The sequence below is a fragment of the Lipotes vexillifer genome, unplaced genomic scaffold, assembly GCF_000442215.2.
Source record: "Lipotes vexillifer unplaced genomic scaffold, Lipotes_vexillifer_v1.1 scaffold671, whole genome shotgun sequence".
In the NCBI taxonomy this organism is placed as follows: domain Eukaryota; kingdom Metazoa; phylum Chordata; class Mammalia; order Artiodactyla; family Lipotidae; genus Lipotes; species Lipotes vexillifer.
The window spans coordinates 2,474,946-2,491,593 of NW_006782851.1; the positions used below are offsets into that span (position 1 = coordinate 2,474,946).

At 43.7% G+C, this 16,648-nt stretch overlaps 1 protein-coding gene and 1 non-coding gene across 2 annotated transcripts in view; one reads left to right on the forward strand and one right to left on the reverse strand.

The window, feature by feature from the left end:
- Positions 1-16,648, reverse strand: part of TMEM132D (transmembrane protein 132D) — a 697,263-nt gene that overhangs the window by 657,384 nt on the left and 23,231 nt on the right. The gene's annotated exons all lie outside the window — the stretch shown is intronic.
- Positions 14,198-14,270, forward strand: TRNAE-CUC (transfer RNA glutamic acid (anticodon CUC)). The gene has a single exon. It is a non-coding gene; the product is annotated as a tRNA-Glu (tRNA).

Here is a 16,648-nt window from a genome sequence, read left to right on the forward strand (position 1 = left end):
ATGAACACTGTGCAGTGAAGAGTAGGAACTTGGGTTTATTATAGGTGTGACGGTCTGCCTTGCATTTTCTCCAAGCATCCTGGCTGCCATGTGAAGAATGAACTGTCAGGAGTTAAGAGCCAGCAGGCTAATGCGTAGGCTGCATGGACTCAGCACACCTGATGGGATTACTGGGGCTGCCTCTGTGGCCTCTCTGCTCTAAGCTCTTTACAGCTATCATCTCACTGAATTCTCACAATCCCATGAAGGAGTCATTTTCTAATTTGCATTTGGGAGCCTAAGGAATGGAGGAATAGCCTTGCCCATGGTCAGGTGCCTACAGCAGGTTGAGGGGTCTGGATTTGAACCCTGGCAGTCTGGCTCCAGAGTCCCACCCCGCTGTGATACGTCCCTTGCTGTGTTCCAGGTCGGGGGTTATCCCACTATTTCAGACGGTGTCTGCCAACAGCCCAGAGGCCATTGTTAGGAGTTGGTTTGGGTTTTCCTATCACACGACTGTGGTTCCATTCAACACACCTGGGGGTAAAGATGTATGTTCAAGGCAAAACCAAACCTATAGTGATAAGTAGTGGTAGCATGAGGCCAGAGATGCAATGGGGTTGACTTCAAATGGGTATAGAAGGTACTTCTTGGGATAAGAGAAATCATCTATACCTTGATTGTGACAATGCTGACATGGTGCATACATTTGTCAGAATATCACTAACTATACAACTGAAATGGGTATGCTTGACTGTATGCAAATTACACCTCAATAAAACTAATAGAATTCATTAAGTCTGTATTCATTTCTAGTGAATAACTTCTTTGGATTTCAGTGAGTATATCCTATACACACAATGAAAAGGCATATTACAGCTTCCAGCAGAACCTCCTGGAAGATGTATGCATGAGAAGAGGCTCCTTCAGTCAGCCCCTGTGATCTAGGCAAACTCAATCCATGCAGGATTTCATGTAGCAAAAGCATCTGGGCTGATCCAACCCAGCCCACCACTATGCCCTGCGTGTCTGCAGGCAGGTGCCAGCCGTATGCACAGCTGATTCAAGTAAAACCTGGGCAGATGTTTCAGAACCCCAAGACCACACAACTGGCCTTCTACGGCTGAAACAAGCTGATATTCCGGAAGTTCCTTTCTCCGGCAGCTCAGGATATAACAGACTGTCCTCCATGCCCTCTCTGCCCCCCGTCCTGCCCCCAGCACTTTGGCTGTCCTCCGGCAAAAGAGCAAGTTCAGAGGCACCTGCCTGGCCATGAAAAGGCAGGGAGTGAGGCAGGAGCCCCCAGCAACACAGCGACAGCAGCTTTACATCAAAGATCCTGACTTCCAAGGACCTGGACCCCGCTTCTCCTCTGTGTGTTGCAAACTGGCCACTTCCTCACCGTACCCAGCCCTTAGAACTATTCTCAACCATCACAGTGTTTCTATTTTGCTTTGTTTCTTACTTTTGAATGTGAATGTCTTAAGGCAGGACAAGACACTCCAGCACCCCCTGCACCCCATTGTATTTTGTCCTATGCCCAGCCAATTCCCATAATTAAAACACCTCCTGGCACCTAAAGATATGTGTCCATCAACTCTGCTTTAGACAAAGCACTGCAAACAGACACCTGCTCAAGGTCAGCACCAAAGAACGTAATGGCCTTTTTCAGCTTAATTGTATGCCCCAAATTAAATATAGTAAACTAGAAAAAGTAATTCTTTTTCAAAGTATGCAGGAAAATCCTTTTTCATCTGAATTAGGAGCAATTATCTTGCTATGCTTCTTGAGCTCTACATTACCCAGTGGAGATTTACGGAAGGAAGGGTTTAATGATTCATTTTTCCACCAATGGGTTTGCCGCGCAAGATGAATATACACGCATGTCTATATCTATATCCGTATATGTCATACCCATACCTATATCCATACCTGATATATTAAAAACTCTACCTGGCCTCTGTCTGAGTCCCTGTCACCAAGCTTCAAAAACCCTTGGAATTTTCCTCAGTGATAAAAGACTTTGCTATTCACAAGTGTATGCTAATGAGGTGACTTGTGGGTGGGGCCTTAGAAAATGTCAGCGGAGGAGCTGACCACACCAGAAACACCAAGCAGGTGAGCAGAGGGACGGAACTTTCAGCTCACACCCCAATCTCTGGGAGACGAGGCGGCCAATAGTTTAATCAGCCATGCCTTTGTAATGAACTCCATAAAAAAAACCCTGACCTCTACACTCAGTGGAGCTACCTGTTGGTGAACACATCCAAAGCTGAGAGGGTCATCTACCCAGATTTCCCAGAGTTCATCAAAGCTCTGCGTCCACTGCCCAGACCTTGTCCTGGGCCTCTCTTCCATTTGTCTGTTCCTGACTTGTGTCCTTTATAATAAAATCATCATTCTAAGTACAGTGTCCAGTGAGGTCTGTGAGTTGATCTGAAACCAAGCGGGGCCCTGCTGGGGCTCCTGGGCACGGAAGCTTTCTGTCCCCCATTTCTTATAGGCAAGACTCCAAGCCTCCATGACCACCCCTGAGTTCCAAAGGGCAGATTCGAACAGTTGCTAATCAAGGGACGAGCTGCCAGGAAACCACCTGAGGCGAGATTAAAGGGACCCGAGAAGCTCATCAAGATGAGGAGACCCGGGGACTTCCCTGGTGGCGCAGTGGTTGGGAGTCCACCTGCCGATGCAGGGGACACACGGGTTCGTGCCCCGGTCCGGGAAGATCCCATGTGCCGCAGAGCGGCTGGGCCCGTGAGCCATGGCCGCTGGGCCTGCGCGTCCGGAGCCTGTGCTCCGCAACGGGAGAGGCCACAGCAGTGAGAGGCCCGCGCACCGCAAAAAAAAAAAAAAAGTTGAGGAGACCCAAGTGCCTGAGACCCTGCACACGCCCTCATCTTGTCAGCAACCCACCCTTGAACTATTGCTGTAAAACCCCTCATCAAATCCTCCAGGTTGGGACACATAGTTTTCGAGGGCAGGAGCCCGCTGTGGCCCCCTTGGCCTGGCAAAGCTATAAAGCTCCCCTTCTCTACTGCACCCAAAACTCCGAGATTCGATTTGGCACCAGTGCAGAGGCTGAGCTTTCGGCATCAGTTCTAGCAAGTTATGAAACCCCAACAAAGGTCATGGGGACCCCCGAATTTGTAGCCAAGTTGGACAGAAGCACGGGTAGCCTGGGGACCCCCCTTGCAGCTGGTGTCTGAAATGAGGGGGGTCCGGTTGGAACTGAGCCCTTAACCTGTGGGTCTGTACTGACTCTGGGGAGTCAGTCGGGATCAAACTGAGTTGTAGGATATCCGGTCCATGTCAGGGAGCTGGTGTCAGAGACATTATCGATACGTACATCTATACAAAGAGACAGAAGAGTCCAGTGGTCACTAAGGCTGCCATCCCCAGAATTGGGACCCTGGGACACACACCCACTTCTATTCTGAAGGAGCCCATGACCCAGGAGTAGTGGAAATCTATTGTTCATCCATGTGCAGTTGCAACTTGGGCCTTAGGCCAAAGACAATTCATCATGGAGCTAACCATCATGGAACTAACCATGATCCACTGCAAATCCAATGAGAGTCAAGTTGGAAACTCTTGGGAAAGCCTCAGGGCAAAGCAATGTTCTCTTTCTTTTCTGCTAAAGTTGCCCAGTGGATAGGATGCAAAACTGGAGTTGTTAACAGTCATCCTGGCACCGTGAGGGCAGGGCTGCCCAAGAATGAAACCAACATAAAATAAAACAGAGCCAAGAAACAGAAAGAGATGGAGTCCTGATGGCATCTCTACGCCAAAATGCAGAGTACCCGGCCTTTTAGTTATGAAAGTCAGTAAGTCCCCCTTCCTCTGTGAGCCAGTCTGAGTTGGGTTTCTGTCATTTGCACCCCAAGGAGTCGTGAAAATACATGAGGCTGAAATCCACTTAAACTCTTCCAGCAAACAGAGGCAACTTAGGAAGCCTCTAAATATTGGTTCTATTTGGTAGATGCTGGAACTAGCTCACAGAAGCTTTCAGAAGCCCAGGGTTAAATCTCCAGGAATTTCGCAAATCATCTGTTAAACTCTTAGTAGCTCTCAATTAGCCACGCATGTGTGAGAACCAACTGCTAAACGTTTACCAGCAAAACTGTAGTTCTCGAGTCAAAGAAACTGTCTTCAGAGGTCAGAGGGTGGTTCAAGGCCAGTCTTTGAACCCCCTCTCAAAATCCCCCGCAAGCTCCTCCAGCCTTGATGTTCCCTTCTCATTTCCAGCCTCCGCAGGCCAGGCCCCAGGAACTGGAGGGGAGACGGATGTGCGGAAAATGCAGCGTCCTATCCACATCTGCCTGGTCTATGTAGACCTCCCTTTTTCACAGTCTGGACTCAGACAAAGATACGGGCTCCCGGAGGCCGTCAGATTCTTCAAAGCTACCTAGACACACATGCTGCCATACACTTTCCAGTAAGTTCCATCCAAGACCAACACAAGACCACTTTCTAATTTAAGGACTTCTCAGCGTTGGCAGTGGACTACGCACATAGGACAAAATCCCTCTGCTGAGTTGTTAAAGAAATAGACAGCAGAGCCTGTTGTTAATACCTGGTCTCTTTTTCCCGAAAGGAGGCACTCTCCCCAAGAAAAAGGAAGAGTTGAAAGGCACAGAATCCCTAATCCGAAGTGGAAAAATGGAAGACATTTACAGCATCGAGAAGTGAACTTTGTGATCCTGATCTCCAAACTGAATATCGCAATCCACTGTGATGCAGCCCCTGCTCAGGGCCCCCAACTGCGTGCGGTATTATCTCCTCAGCACTAGCTGTTCAAAAAAACTTTTCGGGCTTCCCTGGTGGCGCAGTGGTTGAGAGTCCGCCTGCCAATGCAGGGGATGCGGGTTCGTGCCCCGGTCCGGGAAGATCCCACATGCCGCGGAGAGGCTGGGCCCGTGAGCCATGGCCGCTGAGCCTGTGCGTCCGGAGCCTGTGCTCCGCAACAGGAGGGGCCACAACCGTGAGAGGCCCGAGTACCGTAAAAAAAAGAAAAAAAAAAACTTTTCATCTTTTTTTATTATTATTATTTTTATTTTTTAACATCTTTATTGGAGTATAATTGCTTTACAATGGTGTGTTAGTTTCTGCTTTATAACAAAGTGAATCAGTTATACATATACATATGTTCCCATATCTCTTCCCTCTTGCGTCTCCCTCCCTCCCACCCTCCCTATCCCACCCCTCTAGGTGGTCACAAAGCACCGATCTTGACTGCAGGATGACTTAAGAACGTACCTTCCTCCCAGTCTAGAAGCTTTAAAGGCCAAGTCTGCTGCCCCCAAGGAAGAAAAGAAATACAAGGAAGTTGTTTAGAGGCATGTTGTTCGTGTAATGTGTCCATCTAAGAGCCAAAACTGAAATTTTCACAGCAAAAGCCAACGAACAGTTCTGAAACCGAGCAGGACCCTGTGGGGCTCCTGGGCACAAAAGTCTTTCTGTTTCCCCCCGCCCACCCCCGTTTTCTTGTTTGTGGGAGGCTTCATTCAGCCTCCAAGAACTTCCCTGAGTTCCAAAGGGCAGGTTCAAACAGTTGCTCATCAGGGAAGGGAGGGGATGCAGAGACAGCAGAGTAGTCAAGACACAATAGTGCAGCCATGGGGCAGGGTCCTGGTTCCGCCCCAAGGAATATACATAACAGTATCTATGAGCCCTTTTGCAGATACTGAGACCCCCAACAGGTGGGAGAAGTTAACTGCATGCTGCCCACAAGCACGTAGACCCCAGACCGGTCAGAACCAGAAGGTTGATGATGCCGATTCCCGACTACCTCACTGCCAACCAATCAGAAGAAGGTCCACAAGCTGACCACGCCCTCTTTGAACCACTGCTATAAACCTCCTCACTACCCTCTCCAGGACAGGATTTTGAGGGCATCAGCCCACCATGGCCCCCTTTGCCTGGCAAAGCAATAAAGCTACGCTTTTCTAATTCATCCAAAACTCTGCTCCGAGATTCAATTCGGTACCAAGGTACAGAGGCCGAATTTCAGCCACAGTTCTCAGTGCACTTTTCAGACACCTCTATGTCCATGGGGTATAACCCCAAACAGAAGTTTCTGGGTTAAATGCCGAAGGCGGATGTCAACTGTCCATGCTTGGATGGGTACGGTGATTTCTCCCACATCAACAAATCTATTAATAAAAGATGTACTTTGCTCGAGATTCAAATAAGTTAGAGCTGAACGTGTCCTTGGAAATCATGTAAATTCATCCTTCACACAATACAGATACAGAGAGAGAGAGCTGGGTGCCTTTCAATAAACATCAGAAAGCATATTCCAAGGAGGCAAAGATTTCTTCTTTCAGAACAGACTAGGCAGCTCTCCTGGGAATACCTAAATCTTACTCTTGTCTTGTTGGGAGACCTAAACCAGTCACATATCTGGCCTGATTGCTCTATCAGAAAAAGAAAGTGAGGGAAACGCTTAAAAATTCTTGTACTATGATTGTCAGAGAGGAGACACTGTTTTGATCAAATAGTTCAGACCGTTATTTTTCCTTTAATTCATTGCATCAGACATGCAACAAAGACTATTTATCTTCAAATCTCTTCGTCTCGCCTTCTAAGATCTGACGCGAGAGGGGCCCTCTGAGCAGATGCATTATTCTGGTTGTGAGTAACAAAATGGAAAGGCACACTGCATGCCAAGAGGGAAAAAAAGCTGTTGTGATTGTTATTATCACACCATTTCACTGATTTACTGCAACTCAAAGAAGGGCAGAAATGAAGACAATTAAAAGAGAACCAGACGGCTGTCGCCTACATGATTATAAAAACAAACAATAGGAATTTAAGTTGATTTGTCAAAAGCAGCAGGAAGTTCCAGCAACAGAATTTTTAAAAGCCCAGCTCTTTGCTGAACTATATCAATGGTGAGACACTAAACCAGCGTGAACCCCTTGCACAAAGAAGGACGCATCTCCTCGAGGTGCTACTACCTTGTTTCAAATCAGCTCTTTTACAAAGAGACTCAATCAAATCCACCAGCAATCAAACTCACAAAGATCTGACTTCACAAAAGCAAAAATACACCCTTTGTTTTCATTTTTGTGGGTAAAAAAAAAACAAACAGGTTCTTTTTGAGGATAGATTTCATATAATTTGTGAGAGAAAAGTATTCCAGGAAGAACTGAGAGTTAAGGAGATGACAGATTTTTTGAATGTAAATTGGATCGTGTCCCTCTGTTTTTTTAAAAACTCCCATCAACTTCCCATCGATTTACCCTCTGTGAACTGTTTTCTGCCTGCATCTCGGATTCCACTGCCTACTGTTCTCTGTATTGGCTTCATCCCGCCCCCAGGAACCTGCTTACAACAGGGGTCAGAAAACCAGGGATCCTGGATTGAATCCAGACTGCCATCTGTTTCCATATAGCCACAAAGTGAAAATGGTTTTTACGTTTTTAAATGGCTCCAAAAAAAATTTTTAAAATAGAGGAAGAATATTTCATGACATGTGAAAAGCATATGAAATTCTAATTCAAGTGATTATAAATAAAGCTTTATTGGAACAGAGGCAGGGACATTTTGTTTACACAATGTCTGGCTGCTTTCACATTGCAACGAGAGAGTCGATTGGTTGTGACAGAGATCGTAGGGCCCGCAAAGCCTCAAATACGTGCTACTTTGCTGAACCTGGCTTAGAACATCAAGCTTACTCATACTTTAGGGCCTTCATGGGGACTCTAGAAAGTTCTGGTCCCAGATATCCTCATAAATGCCTCAGGTCTTGTCTTAACCAGTTCAGGCTGCTGTGACAAAGTACCATAGATGGCATATGGCTTATAAAGAACCTAAATTCATTCCTTACAGTTCTGAAGGCTGAAGTCCAAGATCAGGGCACCAGTATGGTCGGGTGCTGGTGAAGACCTCCTTCCTTCCGGGTGAGAGGGCCATTTCCTCACTGTAACCTCACACGGCAGAGGGCAGAGGCAGGAAACAAGGGCACTAATCCCATCCATGAGAGCCCCACCCTCACGACCTCACCTAATCCTAATCACCTCCCAAAGGCTCCACCTCCTAAGACCATCACATTGCGGGTAGGGGTTTAACATCGGAATCTGGGGGAGAAACAAACATAACGGGTCTCTACTTAAATGTCACCTCTACTGGGATGGCTTCCCTGACCACCTCATCCACAGGCCAAGCTACCTCATTCTTGATTCGTTCTATATTACTTCCTTCCTGGCACACAGCATTTCTGAAATTATTCTGTACATCACTTTTTTATTGTCTGCCTCCCCACTAGAATATAAGCTCCACGTGGGCATACTCCTCTGTCCTATTCACCACAGTGCCCTGCACATGCAGGCGCTCACCAAATACTGAATGAATGATAAATGAATGACTGAATGAACTCACAGCAGAGAAAGCACCAGGATGACTGTTTGGCCTGAACCTGCTATGGCCCAAAGGACCTCCTTTACAATGCTGTGTTAGTTTCTGCTGTACAGCACACTGAATCGGTTATACATATACACCTATCCACTCTTTTTTAGATTCTATACCCATATAGGTCGTTACAGAGTACTGAGTAGGGTTCCCTGTGCTATACAGGAGGTCCTTATTAGTTATCTCTTTTATATATAACAGTGTGTATATGTTGATTTTTCTAAATTAATTTTTATTGGAGTCTAGTTGGTTTACAGTGTTGTGTTAAGAAGCGTTAATTATTCAACGTAAACGCTGAATGCCTCACAGAATCTGGGCATTTCTTCTGTTTCTGGTACTCTTCTATCTTCTGCTAAAATGTAATAATAGACTCAAAAAGTAATGAAACGATGCTGTCCTGACTCACCCTTAGAAAGGCACACTGCAGGTTCCAATTAAGACGGTGTTAAAAGGAAGAGACAGGGACATCCAGCAGGCTGGACTCAGAAGAGCGACACTGCCATCCTGGCCACTCAATGGCCTGGAGCTGCAGTTCAGGGATGGGACGGGTGACAAAATGAGCGAGGCCTGAGGCAAACAGCAGCCCTTTAGCCCCCAGTGAGGGATCTGCACCCAGGCTTCCAAATTTCAAAGGCACCAGAGACCCAAATGCACGTGAACTCTCCTGATGTGAAAATGTCGACAATTAAGAAAACAACCGATTGATCAAACACATGCCTAGAGGCACTGTCTGACCTACCAGCTGCCATTCTGTCAACTCTGGCCTGGAGAGTTCCAAAGAAACCAACATTCCCCCATTCACTCATTCATTCATTATTTACAAGAGCTCTGAACCTCTTCTCTATGTTCTCAGCATTGGTAAGTGGGCTCCCTCATGCCGTACACAAACTTTCACCACTAAAGGGGCGGGAAAGGAGCCCAGAAGTGTTCATCCCATTCCAAATACAACTGTTTGGTGATTTACACTCAGCCCTTAGCATCCTCATCAAATCATTATTTCCAACTCAGCAAAAGCTCTCCACTTAGAAGCTTGTGTTGAGATGCAGTGAAAATAACGGCTGGCACTTCTCCCGGCTGTCTCCATGGCCATGGCCCCCATGAGTGTATTTGTCAAGACTCTTTCAGCAACAAATGACACAAAACTAAATCAAATCAGCTTAAAGGAAAAAAAAAAGAGAGAGAGAGAGATTTTACTGACTCATATAACTGAACTGTTCTGGGGTCAACCTGGTGGCTTCAGGCATGGCTGGATCAAGCCTCAAATAACACCATCACACTTGTCCTCTCTGTGTCTTTGTGTTGGCTTCATTCTTGGGCTCTATGAGGTGGCCCCCAGCAACCCCAGCTTGCATCACCCTTACTGCCATTCATCCCCACAAAACGTGACCTTATCTCTTCCAAGGTTTCCACCAAAAGCCATGAAACTGTCTCCCGTTTACTGAAACTGGAGCAGGTACCAAGCCTCAGCTCAATCACCATGGCCAGTTGCATGGAATGTGGTGGCGGCCTCACTCCAGGTCCACGTACCCACATCTGGAACCAGCCTCACTCTAGGGACTGATATGGGGGATGGGGTGACTCCCCCAGAAGGAAACAAGATGAGGCTGTGAGTAGTGGGATGGAGGCTGGGTGTGCAAACACACTTTCTGTTCACTGCGATGGGCGTGAACCTCCTCCCCGCCTCAGAATGCGGCGTATCTTTATGAAGAAACAACCTCCTTCTGACCTCGTGAAGAAAGAACAACAGGGAACTATCACTACTGTCCTGAGACAGAGTGAAACGGCTAAGGTGCAGACACATCCGGACAACCACACACGGGTGAGATGAACTACAGAGAGATGCTCGTGACCTTTCCTTAATCCCAGCCACTTCCTGCCCAGGTGTCAGATTCAGGAACCCAGCTGATCGATAGCTGATTCTATCAGGCGCTTGTGAGACAAGGGAAGCAGATGCCCCTATCTGCTCAGCTGAGAAACATCCTTCAACGCTTAGGACAAATAAGGTCAGAGAGTGTCATTCATCTGCCTCCTACTGGCAGCCTGCAAATCAACAGGGGCCAAACAGCAGGCATGCTCTTTGAGAACAGCAGCCTAATTCTACCTGCTAACAAACACAAACACACACACACACACACACACACACACACGGCGATAACCTAAGCCTCATCCCGCAGCCTCCCCACAGAGCTGTTAGCACCGATGACCACCCATTCCAGAAAGCTGACTACTGGGTGTTTCTCCTCCCAGTACACCAGAGAGGCTATTCTAATGTCTTCATACCCACCACTCACTGTAACATACACGCGTGAGGCTGCACGGACTTATCTTCAACCCCAGAGTGATGACTAAAGCCTAGAATCGATCTTACAGATGGGGGTCACTTTCTGTCCCTTTTGCCTTAAGAACTGAGACCCTCTGTATCCCCAAGGCTTAACCAACAAGACTAAAAACTAAGACCATCTACACTGAAACGGCCTTACGATCTGTTCCAGGAAATTCCTGTCCAGGAAGATAAGACTGTGAAACAATATGGAACCTCACTGTTGGCTTCAGAAATTGCTGAAAAGTGTTTTACGGAAACAATCTATTGCTCATCTGGGCAAAGAGGCCCGTTTTCAGAGCAACATATGGCTCACCTGGCCTCAAAGCTCACTTATAAAATAACTGTGGTTCCAGCTTCCCTACAAGCCCCTCACTTTGCTGTCCACCTGATCCCCAAACTGAAAGACTCGCCTTAAGCTAGTGGGGCTCATACTCCAGAATTCTAAATATCCATCCATCCCTGACCTCCCTTTTCTGGGATACTACTGTCAGACTCAAGAGGTGCTTTTTTTTTTTTTTTTTTACTGCAGTAAGTAATAAAATGAGCTCTGATTAACTAGGCGATTATACTGGAGGTCTTTCGGTGATGAATGGCTGCCACCTCCGGGGATTTCCTGGAATGTCCCTGGAGATTTCATTCCTAGGCTCCCATGTCAGCTGGCTGCAGGCAGGGCTGGAGCCCTGATGAGACCTACTGGCAGGAGACTGGAGGGTAAAAGAGAGAGATGCCAGGGCTTTGTCCCCTCACGTTGGGGTGTCTTCCTTACTCTGCAGTCAGCTGCATCTTTTTCTTTTGGCAGTCCAGCAGGTAACGCTTCTCCTGGAAACAGGACAGTGGGGACCCATCTTCTCCCCTTGTCCCTTCAGTCTGGAGATGCTGGGGGGCCCTGCTGTAGGCAATCTCTGAATTCCCTCAGCTGTCCCCAAAATGAAATAAGACGATGCTGTGAGAAGTCGGATGGATGCTGAGTGTGCAAACATACTTTCTGTTCACTATGATGGGCATGAACCTCCTCCCCACCCAAGAATGTGGTATATTTTTATGAAGAAACAACCTCCTTCAACCTTGGAAAGAAAGAACAATAGGAAACTATCACTACTGTCCAGAGTTGAGACTGAGTTTCTTCTACTAAACTGATGTCTTCTCCTAAATTCCCTGTGTGGACAATATTTTGACATGCTTTCTGTTTTCCTGGTTAAACCAAAAGGGATACATAAAATAATTCCACTAGGGAAATAAATGTCATAAAATAAATCCCGAACATCACCTCATCCCCGTGTTACTGCCCCACAGCATCTGTGCCTCAGAGTCAAAATCACCTGGGAAGCTTTTAGAAGTAGACCCTTGTCTGGGTCCCACCACAAATCAAAGAAATCAGAATCTCTGGGTCTGTATTTTTTTAAAGTTTTTGCCTAAGAGGCAGAGAACAGGGGGGAAAGGACTGCTCCCCTCCTAACAATAACAACAGTAACAAAAACGCTGGATACACTACAGACTAACTGAGTTTCACAAACACATCAAAGAGCTGAGGCTGCACAGAAACCAAATAGCCTGAAATCCAAGAAAAGAGAGGTTCCTTCAAAAAGACAAGAGACGCTGGCGCACCTGTGCCAGAGCTTGGGCAGAAGAGATTCCAGGTGCCGTACAGGTGGATTCTGGTATTCAAGGTGGATAACCTCATGGCCAGATGGGGGATCTTGGCAAAGAGATGGAAACTTAGAAAATGTCAGATGGGAATGTTACAAATAACATAATAATGAAAAGCCCGCAGTCAGAGATGAAGAATATCTTCAATGGCTTATTCGTAGGCTAAACATGGCTAAGGGAAGACTCAGTGATAGGAAAACACGTCAAAACAAGTTACTGAAACTGCAACACTACGAGAAAAAAAAGAAGAGTAAGAAAACAGAGCATCTAGGACCTGAGGGACAATGTGAACAAGTCCAGCATATGTGTAATTGGAATCACAAGAGAAGAGACAGAGAAAAGAAGGAAATATCTGAAAACACAACAAGTGCTATTCCCCAAAATAATGAAAGTTATCAAACCACAGAGCAAGAAGCTCAGAGGATCCCAACCAGGATAAATAAATGCAAAACAGCACATCTTGACACATCTTATCCAAACTGCTGAAAAAGAAAGAGAAAGAGAAACAGAAAACTTAGACAGCAGCCCAAGAAAAAAGACACATTACAAACAGAAAAACAAAGATAAGGATTTCAGTAGACTTCTTCTCAGAAGCTATATAAGCCAGGAGACAGCAAAGTAACATCTTTAAGTAAATACTTTCAGAACTAAAAGTAAAGGTTTTTCAGAAAAGTGAAAACCAGGAATGCATCACCATCAGATCTCCGATATGAAGTTCTTCAGGAAGAGAAATATATTACCAGACAGAGACTTGGATCTACACAAAGAAATGAAGACTTCTGGAAATGGTTAAAATGTAGGTAGATATAAAATCCATTTTTTTCTTACTTACAGTTGTTCTAAAAGATGACTGATTGTATAAGGCAAAAACAATAATAGGAAAAAGCATAAAAAATGCCTGACCCATGATAGAAACTAAATATTCATTTCTTTCCCCCATTTCATTTTTTCCAGTAAAGAAAATAGGTTAAAAATTAACAGTAATGGGCTTCCCTGGTGGCGCAGCAGTTGAGAGTCCGCCTGCCGATGCAGGGGACGCAGGTTCGTGCCCCGGTCCAGGAGGATCCCACATGCCACGGAGCGGCTGGGCCCGTGAGCCATGGCCGCTGAGCCTGCACGTCCGGAGCCTGTGCTCCACAACGGGAGAGGCCACAGCAGTGAGAGGCCCGCATCAACATAAATGGATCTCTAAAACATAATTTCAAGTCACAGAGTAATATATTATGATTCCTTTTATATAAAGTACAAGAGAAGGCAAAACAAGATAACATAAAGATTCATATTTTTATAAGTATATACACATACCATTTCTGCATAGATTAATACACATATATGATGACTTTAAGGAAAACAAGGGATTAATTAACATAATTCAGGATAGCAGTTACCTCTGGGGCAGGGGAAGGGGGCTTCAACTGAGCAGAAACTCACAAAACATAGGCTTTCAAATGAAAAGGTAGTATCTTATTTCTTAGGCTGAATTATGAGCAGTGGTCATTTTCTTCTTTTTAAAATGCTACTTATATATATTATATACATTCTTCTAGTATGCTCTATTTCACCATATTAAGTATTATAAAAAAAAAAAAAAAAAAAAAAAAAAATTAACAGTAATAACTATATACTGTGGGTTTATAGCATGTGTAAAAATAAAAAATGATACTAATAAAGCTAAAAGTGGGAGAGAGGGAGCGTAAATATACTATCTGGAGATTCTTACACTATATGTGAAGTGGTATAATATTCTTTGGAAATTAGATTGTAATTAGTTAAAAGTCTGTATTCAAAACTCTAGGGCAATTACTGCAGTGATTTTAAAAAGGTACAAGTGAGAACTCCCTGGTGGTCCAGTGGTTAGGACTCTGCGCTCTCACTGCCGAGGGCCCAGGTTCAGTCCCTGGTCGGGGAACTAGGATCCCACAAGCCACGCAGTGTGGTCAAAAAAAAAAAAGGGTACAAGTAATAGCCCAATAGTAGAGATAAAATAGAATTACAAGTAATGTTCAATTAACTAAAAAACAGTCAAGGGGGTGCACAGGGAACAAAAAGAATATCATACAACTAGGAAGATGATAGATTTTAACCTAATCGGATATGAAATTATATGACATGTGAATTGTCTAAACACACCAATTAAAAAACAGATTGTTGGAGTGGATATAAAACAACACCCAGTTATATGGTACCTAGAAGACACACACTGTAAATATAAAGACATTAACCGGTTAAAATTTTTTAAATACAGAAAATATACTATGCAATCACTACCAAAAAAAAACTGAAGGAACTATATTAATGTCAGAAAAAATAGACTTCCAAATAAGCAATAATACAAGGGGGAAAAAAAGAGGTATTATATGCTCATAAAGGGGTCAATTCATCTGCAATATGTAACAATCCTAAATGTGTTTGCACCTAACAACAGAACTCCAAAATACATGAAGCAGAAACTCACAAAACAAATAGGAGAAACAGAAAAATCCGTAATTATAATTGGAGAGGTCAACACTCATTAATGGAAGGAACATGTAAACCGAAAGTCAGTAAGGATATAGGATATTTGGACAACACTATCAATATAACATTCTCTTTAAGAACACAAGGAGTAGTTAGCAAGATAGACCATATTCTGGAACATAAAAAATACTCAAAAATATAAAGGAATTAACGTCCTACAAAGTATATTCTCTGAGCAAACTGGAATTAAACTAGAAATCCATAACAGAAAGGTATCCAGAAAATGCTCAAATATTTTTAAAGTAAACAACAAACTCCTAAATAACATATGGGTCAGACAGGAAGTCACAAGGGAAATTATGAAAAAAACTATAAAACTAAGAAACCATATAAATTGCATGAAAATTAAAAAAATTTAAAAACAACTAAAAAACTGTATAAATTGCATGAAAATAAAAGTATAACGTAAAAGTTTGAGAGGCACAGATAAAACAGTGCCCAGAGGAAAATTTGTAGCATTAGATGCTTACATGAGAAAAGAAGAAATGTCTGAAAAAATGATCCAAGCTTCAATGTGAAGAGACCAGATAAAGAGGAGAAAATTAAACCTGAAACCACGAAAGGAAATAATAAGGATTAGAGCAGAAATCAATAAACATGAAAGAAGAAAACAATAGAGAAAAATAAGATAAGGATTACAGCAGAAATCAATAAACATGAAAAAAGAAAACAATAGAGAGAAATAAGATTGAAAGCTGTTTCTCTGAAAAGGCAGGTAAAAATCTTAAACCTCTAGCCAGACTGACTGAGAAAAAAGAGAAAAGAACATACAACTAATTGCAGGAATGAAATAGGTGTGGCATCACTACACATCTCAAGGCATGAAAAGGCTAGTAAAAGAATATTACCAACATTATTTCCATAAATTCAACAATTTAGATAAGCCAGACCAATTCATAAAAAATACAACTACCAAACCTTACTCAATATAAGATAATTTGAATAGCCTTAACACTATTAAATTGAATCTATAATTTAAAAGCTTCTGAAAAAAAATATCCAAACAGAGGCAGTTTCATCAGAAAATTTAAACCAAACATTTAAAGTACTAGCACTGCATTTATAGTCTCCTCCAGAAAATAGAACAGGAGGGAACACTCCACGTTTCACTTTATGAAACTGGTTATTACCCTAATACAGAAACTAGACAGAGAGAGTACATAGAAGAAAAACTACAGAAAATAACTTAGATACAAAAGCCCCACACAAAATATCAGCAAATCAAATGCAGCAATGCACTGAAAATTATACCATGACTAAGTTGGATTTGTACAAGGAATACAGAGTGATTCAATACTTGGAAATCAGTGTAACCCACACTAACAACAGACTGAGAAAAATCATACGCTTGTGGCAACTGATGCAATAAAAGGATTCGTGAAAGTTCAACATCCATTTATGATAAAATCTGCCCGTAAATTAGGAACAGAGCAGAATTTCTTCATCTCCATATTGTTATGAAACCTACATATTTCATAAACATATAGATGAATCTACAAGAAACCTACATCATAGTTAATGGTGAAAGACTGAATGTCTTTGTCCTAAGATTGGAAACAAGGCAAGGATGCAAACGCTCCCCACTTTTCTTTTTTTTTTTTTTTTTTCGGTACAACCTACATATAAACATATAGATGAATCTACAAGAAACCTACATCATAGTTAATGGTGAAAGACTGAATGTCTTTGTCCTAAGATTGGAAAGGAAACAAGGATGCAAACGCTCCCCACTTTTCTTTTTTTTTTTTTTTTTTGGGTAAGCTGGCCCCT